Below are 6,000 nucleotides of genomic sequence, written 5' to 3'. Positions count from 1 at the left end.
TTAAGTATTTGGGGTGTGTTCGATATTATGTAAATGTTTGTGTTCTAGGAAAATAAGTGTGTTTTTTTACTTCTTTTTCTTGTATTCAGTATGTAAATTACATATAATCTAGAAAAATAGTATTGGAGGTGAGAGTATGGGGTAGTAGTAGTGAATCCAGGATTTTCATTTAGGAGGTTCGAAATATATATGAAAAAATAAGCACATATGATGGCTTTGAGAAATCCACCACCAGTCAAGGGACAAGGTTCTTTGAATGGATACGACTATTTAACAACTAACAACAAATAACAAGAACAAGAAAGTACTAAAACACACAAGGTATTTAGGTGTAAACCTTTTTAATTAAGGAAGTAAAATGACGACCTACCTCATTAGATTTTCACCTACAATTTTAGTAAAACAAGAGAAACATTTGATCACAACCTCTTATAATCCTAGGGTAAACCTCCTAACACAATTCCATTGCAATAGATCTATCCCAAGCCTCACTGAATAACTCTATTGTATTCTACAACACCAGCTAACTCTAGCAAACAAAAGCATGACTAACTCTCTCCCCAACTTATCAACTAATTCTAGCTGATATAAATAATGTCTAACTCTAACCCACCCTATCAACTAGCTCTAGCTGCTACAGCATTTGTAAATGACAAAGCTAAGACAACCAACACATACACAATACTCAAAAAACAAAGAACCTAAACTTTATAGTTTAAGAACACCTGATCCATTAATGGAATTGCCTTGTACTTTGAAAATAGAGGCATGCGTCTTTTGTTGAGAGAAATATCAATTTAGGATATGGAAAAGCTAGATTTTCATCCCATATAATGATGTGTATATATGGATATTGTGGGAGAGTAAACCTTTAGATTTTAAAATTATTTTAGAGGGAGGGACTGTAGTTCTGCAAGCTGTCACAGTTGGAAGCACATTTATAGCTGTGGATATAGATGTTAGAGGTGGCTCACACAGATTGGCCAGGTTTATGTACCTGATCCATTATTCTGGTCTTTATGAAATAAGGTCCCTCTAAAAATCCTGAATTTGTGAAAATTCTATTTTTTATATTATTTGATAATTTTGCTCTTACCCTTAGTTGCTAAATGCTAATTTTGGATTTTATGGATGGTTGGGATGGTTTCTAACATGATCGAGAATGATTTATGCAATTTTGTGGGTTTTAGAGGCTTAAGAAGTCATATAGTTGAATTTGGTCAACATTCATCATTTGGAGTATTGGATGACGATTTAGACTGAACCAATAGATACAAAAGGTCGAATTTGAGTCAATAGCATGGTTGGTTCATGTTTTGGACTATTATTTTATATTTTTACCCTTTATTTGAAAAATAGTGAAAAGGGACTCTGGCGGTCAATTCTGTAAAACTAATCTTTTTATCAAAAATCCAATATTGCCATTGAGTTCGGAACATTGAAAAAAACTTAGTAGCATGCTTCGTTTGTATTCAAAAGATTCAAAATGAATCCTGATGGTCTGATCGGAAACTTGGTATTTTAGCCAAATTGCTAATTCTATTGCTATCTGTGCAGGCACTAAAGTGGAAAAGGACCGCTTTAGCGACCTGACATCAATTAAGCATAGCTAATTTTGTGGTCAAGTATCGCTTAAGCAGCAGCCGCCTTAGTGGCTATGCAGTCGCTTAAGCGATGGCCGGCCTAAGTGGCTTGTCCTATTAACTGACCTTTTAGTCGCTTAAGCGGTGGTTGCTTAAGAAATCATTTATCCGCTTAAGCGGATATCATTGAAAAAATATATAAGTCTAGTTTTCATGTTTTTCTTTCATTTTTAGACCTTTGAGCTTTGGGTTTGCTCAATTTTTGATATTTTCTTTACCATTTGAGCTTGGGTAAGCTCCAACACCTTATTCTTATTATTTTTTATCGATTATATCATATAATGAAAATTTGTAAGTTTTATCAAACAAATTTAAAAAGATGTTTTCTTTGATTTGGACCTCATTCTGACTCTTTTTCATAGGGGTTTTCTCTTATAGATTCCTATAACCTTGGGGAATATGTTTTGCTTTTGAAATCATTTTTCAAATACGTTTTGGATTCAACCCAAATATTTGCAATATGGGTATATTTAGCTTTTTTTAATGTGTAGATGCTATATTTGAATGTTATAGTGAATTCTGAGGTCGTTTATAAGGTGAAGACTCCATGTTTAAGCACTTTAAACCAAAATTTCATTGTTTTAAGGTAGGTTAAGGCTTAAATTGTTTTAGATTGAGTTAGGTAGTTAATAAATAAGTAAATCATGCTATGGGTTGGGGAAAATAACTATGGGATTTATATTTTTAGATTACTATTGTTGTTGACTTCCTGTGTGGGGGTTTATACTCTATTGTTGACTAGTGATATATGATATTGTGTTTGTTTCCTGTAGGGGGATTTATTAGTCATAAGGGGCCTTATATGTGCATTTAATTACCTTTATTCTAGATATGATTGATTAGTGGTAAATTTACCACTCATTGGCACTCAACATTTGTGCACACTACTATAATTTGAAGGTACAAATAAGACAAGTTTGTTAGTTGAATGCACTAATTTCCATATTTTGCAGGCATCCAGGTGATGAGATAGAAATATATGGATTTAAGCTGAAAAGGAATCAAATGAAGGAGAAAAGTGCATAGCTGAAGACCCTACATAAAAATCAAGCTCAGTTACCGCGATCACAGTCTGAAGGTCGGGATCACGGCCAGTCAAGATGGGTCACCCACCATGATCACATGGATCTAATCACAGTCACGGTATCCGTAATCGTATCAAAGATTGTGTGATCACGGCAAGGTAGGAATATACCCATGGGTAATTTTGTAATTTTGGTAAGCCAATCCCAAATCCATTAAAGGGCTAAAACCCTTTCCCATTTTGGCATTCTAGAGTGTGGAGAACATTTGAATTTGAAGATATAAACCCTAATTTGGCAACAATGGTATTTGAATTTCTTGCTTTAAATTTGGGGAAATTGAAGGATGGTTGCTTTGAAAGAACTTTATGGTAAATTTCTTTCTCTTTACTTCATGAGTAGCTAAATATTTTTTTCTTTGGATTATGTTGAACTAAGGTATAATTGTGTGTGGGTTATGATGTATTTGTGTTGATTCTAGTTTGTCGATGATAGGTTTCACTATTGCTTGGTTTAATTAATTGGGGTTTGTGGCTGAAAATCCTAAATTCTTGAAAACTCACATTATTCTTGAAAGAGGGATGTGGGTGAACTTTTAGAACCCATGGCATCCTTGAAATAAGGCTATGGGGGACAAAGCGATAGTGGATAATAATGGATTTAGTTTTCTATTTTTTAGCTATATGAGAAATAAGGGTAAATATAAAGTGGCTATGTTTTGGGCATTTTCCTAGAAATAGACATGACCAAATGAGGTATTATATGGCTTTAATTCATACACTCTTTAGATACTTGAAAGGGTAAATGAGTGATATCCTTGAGGCTTTGTTGACAAATTAGTCTCAAGGACCTTCAACCTAGCCTACCACATCATTAATGACTAGAATTTACACTAAATCATCATGCTCCCATGCATAACTTGACTTTAGGTAGACATAATCCCAAGATCCCTCTATATTGTATTTTCAAATCACAAGTGTTGTCGTAGTGTTTTGACTTGAGTAGATATTAATCAAACCTTGTTACAAATCAAACCCCCCAATCTAAATCATGTTTTTTTTTACTTATTTTACACTTTGGGTATCTTTTTAGTAATTGTTAAAACCCATAGGACTGAAAGCTAATTTTTCTCCTCATGGATTCGACCTCAATGTAAGTTGAGCTATAGACAACGACCATCCTCTACCAATTTAAAAGGTATAGATGAGTGTTATCAAAAGGGCATTGTTGCTGGGGATTGAATCTAGTTTTCACTTGTGTGGTGTTGACACTTACTTAGGGAGTACCTGTAGTGGTGTGTATTTATTTTGGTTTTTGTTTTTGTTTCCTTTTTAGGCCATCTCCGTGGCATACACGAAACCATAACTGACAATTCTAGTCAAGCCGGATCTTTCGATGGTCATCTTAAGGATGAGGAGAAACTCAATGATGTTGGGCGTACAAGTGTCATCCGTATCCCACTTACTCATAGGAATAGTTCCTTTCATGTAACAAGTATCATGTTGCATATGCTCCAAATGAAGGGAATTTTAGGGAGGCAAGCTTATGAGGACCCCAACTTACATTTGAAGAACTTCGTATAGGTGAGTGCACCCTTTGATATTGCACACATAACCCAAGAGTCCATCCAGCTTTGCCTCTTCTTGTTCTCTCTCATGGGTGAGGTAGTATTATGGCTACAATCTCTTTCATTCGGATCAATTTCTTCATGGGATGAACTCATCATGGTTCCTTGACCGGTATTTCTCACCATCCAAAATGCTCCAATTTTGTGATGAATCATGAACTTTAGGAAATTGAATGGAGAACCCTTGTACAAGGTATGGGAAAGATTCAATGGAAAACCCATGCAATGTCCTAACCACGAGGTCCCAGAGAAGATGCTTCTCCAAATTTTCTACCGATATCTTGACTCACTCAACAAAACCATGGTAGACAATGCAGCGGGAGGCTCACTTGTTATGTTGAATTATCAAGCGGTTACAAATTTGCTTGAGGAATTTACCAAGAAAAATCGGGTGGCATACTCGTGATGCTGAGGTACCAAAAGAATAACCTACTACATCCGTTGTTGAAAAGGAACAAATAAATCGAGATAAAGAGAGAGAGAGGAGAATATGGCTAAAATAATAACTCAATCGGAGCTTTGGATGAAATATGTGATGGGTGCACCTACAAAAATGGTGAATGTCATGGTAGCCAAGGCCTATGATGATAAAGAGGCCAAGAATCTTGATGAGGGAATTCTGTATTTGGACAATTATTTGAGGGGTTCACACCCTACCTATCAAAGGAAAGGTGGGAATCAAGGTTGGACAGATCATGATCGTGATCATAATTGAAGGGATAGAGACCATGACTATGATCGTTAAGTTCCTCCTCATGAACGGGAAAAGAACAAAGAATGTATCTCCGTTGACCTCGACAAATAGAAAACCAAAGATGTTTTGTCAAGAATTTTGATGAAAGTGGAGGGAACGAACAAAATGGTTCATCAATTGAAAGGTGATTTTTTGTGACTCAACCAAACAGTTGTGTCCCACTCCACTTCTATCAAACAATCAAAAATGCAAATTAGGCAAATCTCTACTTAATTGAATGCTAGACCAAAGGGGGTGTTCCTAGTGATACTATTGTAAATTTGAAAAATGAAGATCAAGTATTGGAACTAGTCACTAGGAGTGGTAAGACTCTAGGTGATCATTTGAAGGATATTGAGGGAGAGAATGTGGGTGAAAAAGAGCCCAAGTTTTATCCAATGAATATGAGACAGGGATTGTGGTTGAGTCAAAATAAGGTCCTCAAAAATCTCAAAGTGAAGGAGATGAAAAAGAACTGGTGGAAATAGATGAAGAGGTGGTTGAGAATGATAATCCGCAAGGTGATGTATTTCCCACCATTCAAATCCCTCCTCCATTTCCCCAAAGTATTAATATAAAAGAAGAGAACAACAAGTTCAAGAAACCCATGACTAAGCTTAGTAACCTCTCTATCAATATCCCGTTACTTGAGGCTATCAAGGAGATTCCGGGTTATGCTAAGCTTATGAAGAAATTGATGGCGAAGTAGAAGCTTGTTGAAGGTGACACCATTGAAGTCAGCCACGGTTGTAGAGCTATCATGGTAGTGTAATGGTGGGAAAAAAGGAACACCCCAGGCCTTTACTATTCCATGCACAATCGGTACTCATAAGTTTGAAAAAGCTCTATATGATCTCGGTGTAAGTATAAACCTCATGCCATTTGCAATATATAGGAAACTTGGTTTGAGTACCTCTATACCAAAGTTGATGAGGCTTTTGGTGGCAAACCGTTCTACCAAGAAATTGGTTGGCA

This window comes from Capsicum annuum, chromosome 11 (assembly GCF_002878395.1).
Source record: "Capsicum annuum cultivar UCD-10X-F1 chromosome 11, UCD10Xv1.1, whole genome shotgun sequence".
Taxonomy (NCBI): Eukaryota; Viridiplantae; Streptophyta; class Magnoliopsida; order Solanales; family Solanaceae; genus Capsicum; species Capsicum annuum.
Note: the sequence above shows the minus strand (reverse complement) of the source record.